This window comes from Canis lupus, chromosome 34 (genome assembly GCF_003254725.2).
Source record: "Canis lupus dingo isolate Sandy chromosome 34, ASM325472v2, whole genome shotgun sequence".
NCBI classification, from domain to species: Eukaryota; Metazoa; Chordata; class Mammalia; order Carnivora; family Canidae; genus Canis; species Canis lupus.
The window spans coordinates 21353453-21367637 of record NC_064276.1 but is presented as its reverse complement, the minus strand read 5'-3'; the positions used below and the strand labels follow the sequence as shown (position 1 = coordinate 21367637).

Sequence of the window (14185 nt, the reverse complement as noted above, 5' to 3'; positions counted from 1 at the left end):
ACTACCAATAGTGCAGAAGATGGACCACCTCTTGGGATCTGTGGGGAGGGAATGAGGGAAAAAGAGGATTTGGGCACAATGCTTTCAATGTACATTATTGGACCACATAGCAGAAGTACGCCTGTTCCTGTCTCTTGACGAGAAACTGAGGCTGAGGGAAGAAAACTTAGACTCTCTCTACCTCATATGGAAATAATCATCTTTTTACTTTAGGGCTGTTCATTACATCTACATCTTTCTTTTGTATACCATCTGGTCATTAAGGCTCTGCATGAAGGCCGCCTCTTTTGTGAGTTTGTACTTCGGATTCTCCAAACTGGATATGGTTTGTTTTTCTGACTCTCCATGTTACTTTGAAAAAAGTCTAAGACCTGTACCCAGGGTCACAGACACATGTGTCTGCACTTTATCTCCTTTTTGGCTTTGAGGGTAAGGATTGTGTCATGTTCATGTCAAGATTTCCTACAGTGCCTCCAAAGCAAAGGTGACACTTTCTAAATTGGGAGTGAAGAGGCCCAAGTCCCGGATCAGATTAGCCACTGACTTGGCATACAGGTAACAGCACATACTGTTGCAGCTACAATTTTACCATTGGTAAATGGCTCCTGCTTATTCCCATATATAATCACCCAGATGATTTCAGAGATCCTTCCGGTTCCAGCATTCTGCCCTCTGGGACTCTGGTTTCTGATGGAGCGGGCATCTGAGTCATGGTCTCCTGTTGCCAGTGCCTTCCTGGCTGCCGAGAAAGACTTCCCGTGGGTATCCTAATTTTCCCTTTTGGTTGAGACTCCCACTTTCCCTTCTCTTCATCTCAGAGGTAGATCAGAAACATTAAAAGTAAAGATCTTCTGTAGGACATGTTCCAGGCTCTAGGGACACCTGAGTGAGAATAATAGGCTTTCCATGAATCAGCAGCATGAAACCGTAGGGCATCTTTCCCCTTCCTTCAGGTAGGATGTTTGCTGCTTCAAAGGGAAGATGCAATTTTATTCCATCCAACAGTAGTCACAATCACTAAGTGTATGCATTGCTTTAGAAGATATTCCTGCTGGATTTAAGTAGAGTAACACACTTCATCTTTGGGCCACTGGTTACCAGCTGTTTCACAACAAAAACCAAGTGAATAGGGCACCCCGGGTGGCTCAGCGGTTTAGCACCGCCTTCAGGCCAGGACCTGATCCTGGAGACCCGGGATCAAGTCCCACATCGGGTTCCCTGCATGGAGCCTGTTTCTCCCTCTGCCTGTGTCTCTGCCTGCCTCTCTCTCTCTCTCTGTCTCATGAATAAATAAATAAAATCTTTAAAATAAAAAAAAAATAAATTATTAAGAACTGTTCTTCCCCTCAACGTATTTGGTAGAAATCAAATAAGATACAACTAGTAAATGGTTATTTAGAGAGTGTATACCACACACCAAGTACCCAGCTAAGTAGTTCACATATATCATTTAATCCTTCCTGATGTCCTTGCAACTTTGGTATTGTCATTCCCTTTTTAAATTTTTTTTTGAAAAGAAAATCAAAGCCTAGTTTTTTTGACACACCCACAGAGGGATGGCAATTTGGAAGGGATGGCGAGGCTAACATGACACTCATGGTTACCACAACTGAAACACCAAGGGGTGGGAGATGGCTTCACAGATACATAATGTCTCTAAAGTTAGGGCAATGGACTGCTCGCTAGTTGCTCTCTCATTTCATGTTCTTTATGATCACCTCTCTCTTCTTGATGGAGGCCTTCAGCTCAAGGATGGCGTCTGCTATCATCTCTTTGAAAGGGGAGATCTTGCCGATGCCTAGATTCTTCAAGGTGCCCTTTTCCCCCAGCTGTAATGGTGTGGGAAAATAGGCACAGTCTGTTTCTTGGGACTTAAGGAAGGAGCATTTGACAACTCCTTCCTATCTGTTCACTGCATCCACAAGGGAGAAGAAAAACCAGGCTCCAGGATAGTCATGGACAGGGTGGTAGAGCCTGCTCTACCATTGGTCTTCACCACTTCTATGGGAGCCTTCCCAGTGGTGGCTGTCAGCTGGTCCTGGGGAAAGTCCACCTTGGGAGCACACTGGAAGATCAGGGGGATGATGGTCTTCCCAGCATGGCTGCCAGGGAGGAACATTGGCTCAAGGTGGATCCAAACCCTTCATTTCTGCAACAGAAGTGTTGGCTCTGACAATGCCAGGGTTGTCACCCCAGAGATTTCAATGGGGTGATATGCTCTATGTTTCTTGAAAACTTCCATTGCATGGGAATGGAGTTAACCGGATTTGCAATGCTACAGATCATGGCCTCAGGCAATGCCGAGCAGGCAGTCGCCAGGATTGGCCACAATTGAGGCACTGGTGTTGAACAGGTCATCCCGTGTCCTGCCTGGTTTTCTCCGGGCTCCTGCTGGAATAACCACCACATGGCAACCTTTCAGGCAGTCTGGCAGCTGCTCAGGTGCCAGGCATTCTTTCACAGTTGCTCTGGTCTCCATGTGGCTCAGATCTGTGGCCACTTGGGGCGTATGAGCAATATCATAGAGGGTCAGGGGGGCTCACTAAGGGGCTACCTGATTCCTTGGGACGTTCCTAGCATGGCTATTTTAGCATTGTTCTGAGCCAAAGTGCTAAAGCTGCAGACCAAGAGGGGTAGCAGCAGGGCTGGTGAGGGCAGGGCAGAGGAGCCTGTGGTGGGCAGGTGACACCAATGACCTCCACACTGCACAGGACCGCCCAGCCCTGCTCTGCCCAGACTCTGGTACTGTCATTCCCATTTGAAAGGTGAGGAAGCCTGTGCTCAGTAAGTTTAAGCAAATTGTCCAAGGTCATGGAGCTAGCAAATAATTAGAATAGGATTCAGACACAGAATGCAACCCCTAAAATGTGGCTGTGTAACTACATACTGCCCACTTCTCACATGAAAATGCTTTAAAATCAGAAAGCATCATACACATGCATTGTCACTTAATCCTCGAAACATACCTGGGGAGTGATGAGGCAGGAATCTTTATCCCCACTTTATAAATAAACATGGATTGGCTCCATTATCATACAGCTCATAAGTGATGAAACTGGAAATCCAGCCCATTGTCTGGTTCCATGACCAGCTGCACTCACCTAAAGAGAGAAGCATAAACTTAAAGTTCAGTCTGAAAGCAGAATGACATATATTTAATACTAGAAGGAGGTCACGCCATCTTACAAGAGTATAGCTCTACCCTCTCCATGTCTTCTGAGTCAAATTGACTTATTTTATCTGGAACAAGGAGTTTTCCTGGTGTCAGCACCTCATAGTCCAAAATGGACTTTTCTCTGTCTCATGCATCATCCCCAAAGCAAAATTGCCAGCAAAGTCCTGCTTCCAGAATTTTTATTATCTATAATGATGCTGCGAACTAGGGGAAGGAGCTCTGTTCCAGGTATCAGCAGTGCCTATACTGCTAGCAGGGAGAAATCCACCTTGCACTTGGTCAGGAAAGTTAATTTGATATGAGACGAGAAAGATGGACCTGTGCCCTCAGTGTGATGTTCTTGCAGAAGCACTTTGCTGATTGTTAAAGACTTTTTTTTTTCTTAAATCAAACAAAATCTAACAAAACTAAAAAGTTAGAAGGCTCCATTTTCTGAGCAAGCAATGAAATCTCTAACTAGAAGGAAAAAAAAAAGGTCTGACATGAGGAATTCTGCAAACTGAGTGTTGGGTGATCTTCCCCGAAATGTGAGGATTCAGGCCCCTAGAATCCTCAGGTAGGACTGGAAGGTACTGCTTCATTTGAGCCTTGTGATTAAGAAGACATGTGAATAGGGTGTCCAAAGAAGGATTAAGTGGGAGAGGAGTTGTTTACATGAAAGCTGTAGCTTTTTTATTTCTTTGCCAATCTCCCCTCTGCAGGCCTCAAAAAAAAGCAGGCAGGTTGCAGGGGATGTTAATCAACTGTAAACAAACAACCCTGGAAAAAGATCATATGGTCTGACAGGCCCAGGGCTCCATGAATAATAAGCACCTTCACTTATACAGCACTTTATAGTTCACAGTACACTTTCAATTAGATCATTTCTTTTGATCCTCAACAATAAGGGGAGGTCAGCTGGGATTAGCACCCCATTCCACACCTGAGAAAGCTGAAACCAGGACAGGAAAGAAATGTGCCCACGGTTACAGGGCTAGCTTGTAGCAGAACAAAAATTTGAACCTCTGTCACTGACTCTAGAATACAGGTTTCCCCCTATTATGCCACATTATCATAAAGCAAATGTTGAAAACAGTCATACCTATTGTTTGAGTATAAGCAAACTTCCTTACATAGTTGCACTGAAGTTAAATGAATAAAATCTACCTTCACCATCCAAGATTGGAAAACAAAAAGTATAAACAAAATTAAACATGGGCAAGTAACTGAAAGGTCACCACCTACTAAATGGAATTAAAATGAATCACTTAGGATCTCATTCAAAGATCTATTATTGCTTTGGTAGAAAGGTATTTCACTTTCAGGCTAACTAAATGCTACAACTTCTTTAAAATGAGTATTCTATACAAAGATAGGTCTAGTCTCTGCCATCATTCACCCATTCCACAAATATTTGTCTTGTTTCATGCCAGTTACTGACCTTCCCAAGTTGACTGTGAAAATACTTTGGTAGGTTGGTTTCATGGAGGAAGAAATAACGATCACCATTTTTAGCACTGACCGTGAAATAACAAATGTTTATTTAAGATAAATATTTTCCTCATACGTAAAATGAGGAGGACATTGCCTCCTGCTACCAGGATTATTTAATGGAGGATTAGATGAATTAATAGAGACCATTCGTACAGTTCACCTGTACTTTTTAAATAAAATAATTTGTTCTAAAAAACTCTTTAAAAAAGTATAGATACACGTGAAACAAGTGAAAGAGAAGTCTCCGTTTGAGTGGAGTGGGTGGCAGGGCTTGCACAGAAGTAAATCCAAGCCCTCGTGGCCATGGATGTCTCCGGCCCAGCAGAGTCCGGTTACAAGGCCACTGTGCAGAGAGAGCTCCCACCACTCCTTCATAATCCCAGGGTACTTTGTACCCGCCTCTCTAGTAGGCCACCACATTTTATTATCATAAGGAATCTTTGCCTGCCCTCCATACTAGACTGAGCGCTCCTTGAGGATGGGCGCTATGTCTTGCTCTGTGTCCCTACTCCAGAACATTCCCCATATAGTCTCGGATTCGCTGGACCTCATTAATTAATGTGTTCTGAATAAACGCATGCATTAGTGAGTGAGCAAATGAACAGTAAGTCTCTTTAAGAAGGTAATGTTCTTGGAAAAGCTGAATCACCAGAACAAATACAATTAAGATAATACTCTGTTGCATTACTCTACTGCATTTCAAAACCTAACAATCATAAGGTAACATCTCTAATTTTGTAAATGGAGAGGATGCCAGCCTTGATGGACCTGCCAAAGCCAGTAAGTCAGGGTCTGAGAACGAGGGATCCAGGCATATAGTTCCCAGACACATTCCTAGTCCTAAGGAGAATCACTGCTATCAAGTTTATCACCAACATCCTCCTGATTATCAGAGGTCAAGAGCACAAGCAGCAAACCATTTCTCTACTGGCTTAGGCCAAGGAGAGGCTTGATAGAGTGCCAGGAAGTACAATGAATGTTTTACCTTACAAATGCTGAGGAGACAACATGTTCCTTTTAGCATTAATTGCTTCATTCAAAAGAAGCCATTTCGAATCAGTCTGGCCTTTTTCCTTGATGAGCAATTTCAGGCTGCCTACCAAAGCTTTTGTTTGTTGGGAGGAGAGAGGAAGAGAAAGCATTTTGTTAAGGCATTTTAATTTTCATATTTAATGAAACAGATTGGGTAGCAGGTTCCTCTGATTTTATTTTCCTGTTCCCTGAATACCTTCTTCTGTATTACATATTCTGCTGGAGCTTCCTGCAAGAACTTTGCTACATTTCACAAGTTAAGGCTGTCAAATGTTACCCACTGAATCAAATATATTTCTTGTGCCAATATTCGGTTGTTATTATTATTGTAACAGACCAATCATAAATCTCAAAGCTGGAGAGAAAGAGAACATGGACTGATGTTTCCCCATATTCTCTTGAGCACATAAAATTATATAACTCTCTGAAGCCTTCGTATTATTGCTGCACCTAAAATGCTTTGCATTCTTCACAGGAGAAATTCTTTAAAGGGGTTACTTTTCCTGGGTAAGAGAGAATTAGACGATCAATCAGAAATTTCATTGGTTTTAATTAATTAACAGGGATACAGAGAAAAAAAAAACACCACTGGATTGGAGTCAGGAGACAAGCTCTCTCGTTTCAGCTATTATTTATTATAGTGTTTTCTTCTTTTTCTCCCTGATAAAAGGAGGGCAGAGAGATTTTGTCTGTTTTGTCCATATTTAGAACAAAGCAGTAACAGAGCCTGACCCATAATAGAGGCTCAATCAAAATTTGTGGAATAAATGAATAAGATCATTCAGCTGTTTGACTTGGTTTTCCTGGGCCTCAATTTCCTTCTTTGTTAAAAAACCAAAAGTGTTGATTATGTCTGTGTTTCCTACCTCACAGATGAGATAAATGATGGCTTTGTGAAACTGTTGAGTTATGCACATAATTAAAGGAGTAGCATCATTAGTAATAGCAGCAGGTCTGCACTTGATCAGCTGTGTGACCTTGGCCAAAACATTTGAATTCTCTAGGCTTTCAATTTCTCATCTGTAAACGGACAGGATTGGACTAGACGATCCCTAAATTTCCTTCCAGTTCAAACCAAGACCTTAAACAAGTCAACAAATACTTTAGTACCTACTCTATGCAAAATACTCTTCTAGGAAAAAATACCGAGGTATAATCTAAGAGATTTCAAAGAAAAATAAAAACAATAACTTTTCTAAAATACTTTCTCTTGGTTATTTTTCTAATATAAAAGCAGGCCATTAGGGAAAAGCATGGGAAGATGTGAAAACCAGATTTCACAAGAAAAGTCATTTGGGGAAATCAAAAATTGAGTTAGCTGCTGGTATGCATCTTGTGGAGATCATTCTGACCTTCCAAACTGCTTGTGCAACAAACTTGGATTTGACATTTGGTGTTGGCTTTTACAATCTACCTAATGAGAAATATCTTTACAAAGAGTGACAGCATGCTGCTTAAAACTGTTGAAGAAAATAAATAGGCTATTGTGATTTAAACACGCTACTTCCTTTGAGTGTGTGGACAACTCAAGGCAATTCCAGTCACAAAAAGAATAAGCATTTTCACAGCTCTCAGAGGAATTCATTGATTCAAGGAGTCAGAAAATTTCCGCCAGAACTCAACTGATCCAATGAAGGAACCAATCCATCAACAAATATGAATGGTATACAGATACTAGACACTAGGGAATTAAATATGTGAGACAACAATACTTGCCCTCAAGGATATTTATAAGATCATCCATGATATAAAGCTAAAAATCCTTCCAATATAACATGCCCCAAATTAATTTCATACTTTTAAACCCCAAACCTACTCAACTTCATTTGGCCTATCTTGAAAATTCCCATTTCAGTTCGCAGCTTTACCTACACAAACAAATAAAGAACAACTTTTCTTGATGCCTACTCTCATTACCAAGACTTAGTATCATAAATGACCCCATGAAATCCAAAGGAAGGCATGGGAAGACGTCTAGGAGGAGAAGTACATTCAGCAAAACAGATAAAGCTCTGCTTCAATAATAAATTATCAACGTATCAATGGTTTAACACAACAAACATTTACTGCTTACACAAGTTATAGCCTGATGGAGGTTGGCTGTACTGAGTGGTTCTTTGAAGCCATCATTCAATAATTCAAGTTGCTTCTACCTTTACACTACCATGGGTATATTGTCTTCCAGACTCACCATAAGAAGAGAATGGGGTATAGAATATATGAGTTATTTTTAAAGGTCAAGCTTAGAAGCGCTTTATGTCTCTACTGCTCATATCCCATTGGCCAAAACTTAGTACAATAAAACTCAGTCCTAATTCAACCTCAGATAGGCTAGTGAGTGTAGTCTTTTAGCAAATCCAGGGAGAGAAAATTGTGTGGTAAACTCAGAGTGTTCTCTTCACCACAAGGGCTGATATACCTAAATTAGATTATCTCTCCTATTTAAAAGAGATTTTCTAGGCACTAAGACCCACAAATTCTCAAGGTTGTCTACATAACTGACAGGATCTATTCATGATTAAAGTCTTTCTACAATTCTGTGGTTTCATGCTGTAGGAAAATAAAAATTTATAGATCTGTGTTTTTACTGTCACCTGCCTCACTCTGGGACAAAATACTTTTGCTCATATAGTGCTGTACAGTCTAATAATTTACCTTTAGCATTTCTACAAGCCTTTTTTTTCTTTTCTGTTACAGAATAAATGCTCCACTACTCATGTGTTTTCCCATGTTCTCCACAATCATTTAAAACTGCAAAGATTCCAACAAGACCTGGGCTCTGATGGGAGTATCTGATGATGGGAAGAAATTCAGAAGATTTTTAAAACCCTGGAATCACTCAACCCACACCAGCAAGGCTTACCATGTTTGCCTTTTCTGCTAAAATTTAGACCAAATTTCTTGAGCCCTCTTAGTATTCTTGCCTCTCTGGACCCATTTAGCCAACTAACCCTCATTTATCTTTTAGGTCTAAACCTATATACTACTTTTCTTTGGAAAACTTTACTGGCCTCCCAAGTCTGGCTGGGTGTCCATATCATGTGAAAGCAAAGTACACTGCTCATCTTTCTCACAGTTTTTGCCACAGTCTGGGTTAATAGCCCTGATTTTTTTTGGAGGGAGGGTTATTCAGTGTTCCTCAATGAACTATAAGCTGTTTGACACACATGGATTGACTTGTCATGGTAGTAGTGGTACTGGCTGTGTCTCCATCTTTGAAAGCCATTTAGATCCTCAAAATCATGTTTGTTGAATAAATGAATGAATGGATGAGCATATGCATGAATAACAGAAAGTAGCAGCTAAATAAATTTTGGAATAATTGTGAGGGAGGCCAAATGATGTCAGCACTTGCTGACCATAGTTGAAGCCCATGTAGATAGGAATAAGAAAGTTTCAGAAGGATTAACTTTCATAAAACTTGCTCTGGTGGCCTCAGTTTAAAAGTATTTGTACTCCATAATCATAATACCTATAAGTCCTTAGGTCTTTCTTATGGAAGTGAACATAATGTGACTTTTTGTCATAATGTCTTTTTCTTAGGACTTTAACTAGCTGGTGAACTCTAGAAGACAAGGACTGGTCTCTGTCTCAGTATATTTCTCAATACTTATTTCAATGCCCTATATGTAGTGGGACTTCTGAATATGCATTGTAGATACTGTATCCTATAAATGCATGTTGAATTAAAAATAGATACAGCATACAGAATTTTATATCTCAACACATACCTTGTGCATCCATGTTGATTCTAATTCCATCTTAAGATCTCTGTTCCTAGTCCATCTCCCATTTGATACTCATATTTAGGAATATCAATGAAAAATAGTTTATAGAGCATAAAGTAGATATATGCCTTCTGGAAAATCCTTACTCCTTATGTCTTAGTTTTCTTTCTTCCTTTCTTTTTTTGTAAGTAAAGGGTAGCTATTGTCGTCCTGGCTAAATCACAATGTAGTATGTAACTTAAATTGGATCCTGTTTGTTATCAAACTTGTAATATGGGAAAGACTTTTAACCATTTTTTTAAAAGATTTTATTTATTCATGAGAGACACACACAGACAGAGGCAGAGACACAGACAGAGGGAGAAGCAGGCTCCCCGCAGGGAGCCCCACGTGGGACTCGATCCCCTGATCGGGATCACACTCTGAGCTGAAGGCAGAAGCTCAAACACTGAGCCACCCAGGCATCCCCTTTTAACCATTTTATAACCTTTATTAAATGTCACCTGAAGGCAGATTGGCTGGTGTCCACGGGGGATGAGCTCAGCTTCCCACCTTCATGTGATAATTATGTCAAGTCAACCAACCTGTTTCTTTGTATATCCCTTGGGACCAAGCAATTTAGCTTTTGTCTATAAAATACTCAAATGGGTAGGAAGAGTAATTCATACTAACCTCTTGTTATTCTAAATTATTCCCATTCATATCATCCAGTAGAGAGAAAGGCAATGATATCAAATGTCAAAGTAAAGATTACAAAAAAAAAATAAAAAAACTGAAACAATATTACAATGCTCCAGATTTGAGCAATAAGAACTTACTCTCATTATCAAATTCACAAAGAGAAACTGAGTTTCCCAAATTAACATCTTTTCCTATTATAAATTTTTGCCAAGAAACAAAATCTTTCCTATTTCTTTTTCATTTCAGCCAGAGGATCAGTTGACTCAGAACCTTGAGCAGTGCGTGAGTTCCCATATTACCCCCACCCTGAGTTCTCTACTAACAGAATTGGGGTAATTCCTCAGAGGGTCTTCCAGATTCAATTAATCCAATCAAACCTTCCTCATGTTCCACTAGTTAAAAACACCGGGAAGTTAACAAATACAAACGTTATCACAATGCCTGTTGCACACACCCAAAATAATTTAAAAAACACAAGCAAATTGCCAGCCCTTAGAACCAAGATCCCAGTCAAAATGACATACCTAGTTCTCTCTCAAGGTCTGCAACATTAAGATACACATAGCTGTTGCCAAGACCCAAGGATATCAGGCTAAAAGAAAATAAAGAGAAAAAGTAATATTCTTATCTTTTAGCCTTACCAATCTCTTTGTCTAGAATCCACATCTTAAAACTTAAACTTAGTGAGAATAAAATATCTCCTGATTAGATTAATTAACAATAAGGATATTTGTCCCTAACCGGAGGTGGGGAGAATTCACTCGTGCATATTCTCAATTTTTTTTTTCTTCAGAGAGTGACTTCCTTGCTTTTTTCCCCCTAAAGTCTAGACATTTGCAGTGGTAGCAGCCCCAGGTCACTGAGAGTTTGTCTGTTTTCTTTCATCTGGCCTCTGAAAGCTAACAATATCCAGCTTTCCTTTGAACCTGTGTTCCTGGTACTTCAGTGCTGGCTGAGAGCAGCATAAGCCCCGCACCCTGTTTTAAGCAGGCGTGTCTAGCATAGTGGCTATTGCCACTGCCTCTGGCGAACACTGATATTGGAGGGTTTGTAGCAGCAGCTAGTGTTACTTACCATTACTAATATTAGGGACTCCCTCATTGTGAAAGCCATGAGTTCTGAGTTTTCCAGTTGCATTTACTTTCGACCAAATCTGGTCTGCCCATCTCTCCCAGTGTTGGGTAGTTGCATTTTGAACACGTTGCTCCCGCAGATCAATACTTACACCAAAGCTGGATACCATCTCTTGCTGACTTACTGTATTCTCTGTTAGTATGTCTCTGTATTAGGCACAGTTAATATGCCCTGTTAGACTTCACTGATTCTCAGTTGCTTCCCAGATACTTGGCCACTGACTCATGGAGAGCTGTAATGCTACTGCCATCCCCAGCACCTCCTCATCCGCTAGCATGGCCTCCATTGTACCTGCTGTGGCCACAACCAGAGTATCCCCAGGAGCCAGGCCATGGGACTGGGCCCTGACCTGACACACAAAGGTGCTGGTTCCTTCTACCACTTCAGAATTTAGACACAGTTCTAATCCACAGGGATAGGACCTGGCTTCCCTAAGTACTAAACCTTTAAAGGGGCCAGACTGTGCAACCTAAAGGTACTAGGGTAACTCTCCATAATGAGAAATTAATTACTACTGAGTGGCAGGTGGTGGTAAGGAGCTGACAAAATAAATTCCTCTCCACACTTCTTTCCAGAGATGACACATCTGACTGAACAACCACTGGTGAATTTTTAATGAAGAGGTGGCCAGCTGAGTAACTACCGCCTTATATTTGTTTGCCTCTTCTACTCCTTATCATCTTTTCCCTCACATTTTCTGCCTGACATTGGACCTTCCAATGAAGTATTTGTATTAAACTTTATCTCAGGTAAAGGAAGCAAGATGGTTTGAACTGGAGAAAAAGAAAATGTTCTTTAAGGGAAAGTTTGAGATCTCGGAGGACAGGCAAACTGAAATGACAGTAAAAGGGGATATAGCCAAGTCTAACTTCTCCTTGAGAAGAATATTTTTAGCGTTTTTCATTATTTTATTTTAAATTGTGTTAAAATATGTATAATATAAAATTTACCATCCCAACCAATTTTAAGTGTACAGTTCAGTAAAGTACATTCACACTGTGCTGCATCTGATCTCTAGAACTCTTTACCCCTTGCAAAACAGAAATGCTATATTCATTATACAAGAGCTCTCCTTTCCCTCTCCTCTCAGCCCCTGGCAACCACCATTCTACTTACTGTCTTCATGAATTTGACTATTCTCAATAGCTCATATAAATGGACTCATACAGCATTTGACTTTTTAATGACAGGCTTATTTCACTTAGCATAATGTCCTCAAGGTTCAGGCATGTTGCACCATGTATCAGAATTTCCTTCTTTTTTAGGGTCAAATAATATTCCATTGTACATATATTGTATATTCATTTACCTGTCAGTGGACACTTGGGTTGCTTCTACCCTTTGGTTATCTTAAATAATGCTGCTATGAACATGGGTGTACTAATATCTCTTTGAGACCCTGCTTTCAATTTTGGGGGGTATATACCCAGAAGTAGAATTGGTAAACCATATATTAGTTCTATTTTTTACTTTTTTTGGGAGATGTCATACCATTTTTCATATGGCTTCCTTACTGCACATTCCCACAAACAGTGTACAAAGTTTCAACATCTTTACCTAACCTTGTTGTTTTCTGTTTCTTCGTGTGTATGTGTGTATGTGTGTGTGTGTGTGTGTGTGTGTTTTAGTAGCTGCCCTCATGAGAGTAAAGTAGAACATCAGTGCTGTTTGACATTTATTTCCCTAAGAGTTTGAAAAGAAATTTTTTAGTCTTTAGTAGATTGAAGTAGGTAATGAGGCTGAGGAAGTCCCACAGAGGAAGAGGAATGATGGTAAGAGCTAGAGCTCTATGGTTCTCTCCTTGGCTCTAGAATTGAATTGAATGCAATTCCAAAGAGTAACAGAATTTAGGCAGGTTGATCTACTGCTAACTACTAACACCTAATACAATTTAGTGAGCATGTCTCTAATGTAACTTTGTGGAATTTAGTTTTAGCTTTTGTAGTTTTAAAGCCAAGACATACAATCCTGCGGAATACATAGTGCAAGGAACCAAAGGTCAATCATTAATATTTTAAAGGCTTAATGAAGCACAATGACATTGGACATATCTATGCCAAAGTGAGCTATAGAGATCCATACCAGTAGAAATCCAGCTCTATAATTAAAATATGAGCCACTGGGATCCCTGGGTGACTCAACGGTTTGGAGCCTGCTTTCAGCCCTAGGGCATGATCCTGGAGTTCCAGGATCGAGTCCCACATCGGGCTCCCTGTGTGGAGCCTGCTTCTCCCTCTGCCTGTGTCTCTGCCTCTCTCTCTTTCTCGCTCTCTCTGTGTGTGTCTCTCATGAATAAATAAATAAAATCTTTAAAAAATAAAATAAAATATGAGCCACTGACAATCACCTAAGTCAAAGATCCAAGAGAATTTGGCTTACAAAAGATTAAAGACTACACCTACTATGCTAGCTACCCTCAATTTCCCCTGGAGCCCAGGCTCCAAACATTAGTCTTTGAGACTCTTTCTCAAGATTCTTAACATATGTACCAATCAATATGTTGGAGTTTGCAGTGGAAGACAATAAACACTCTTATCTCCTCTCAAGATCCAATCTAATGATTCAAAAATTATAAAGGATCAAAAGAGTGGTTTCACTATATAGAAATCACTTTTCTTCCTCCTCAGTTTCAAACTCTGCTCCTGAACTGAACACTTGCATCCTGCCTCAAGTAGAGCTAGACAAGACAACCACAAGCTTCCACCAAGCAGAGAACGTGAGTGTCCTACAGTCAAATCTAAGAGTGGGTAACATGAAGCAAAGATAAGTGGTCTCTTCTCTTTACTTTTACAAAAACAGAAATTCCTACTTTATGTACAAAGAGAACTTAGGTAGGAATAGAGTTTTCCTTATATCTCCCCTTAGCCACAGCTGTGATTTAGCTCAACAGTTCTATTGTAGTTGAGATATTTCTATGACTCTTACAGCCCCTCAAGGTTATAACTGAGGAATCCAGTCAACA

The 14185-nt window shown here is 40.2% G+C and overlaps 1 pseudogene; it reads right to left on the bottom strand.

The window, feature by feature from the left end:
• Positions 1 to 1694: 1694 nt before the first annotated feature.
• LOC112645851 (malate dehydrogenase, mitochondrial-like) lies at positions 1695 to 11509 on the bottom strand (annotated as a pseudogene).
• Between the last annotated feature and the right edge of the window lie 2676 nt (positions 11510 to 14185).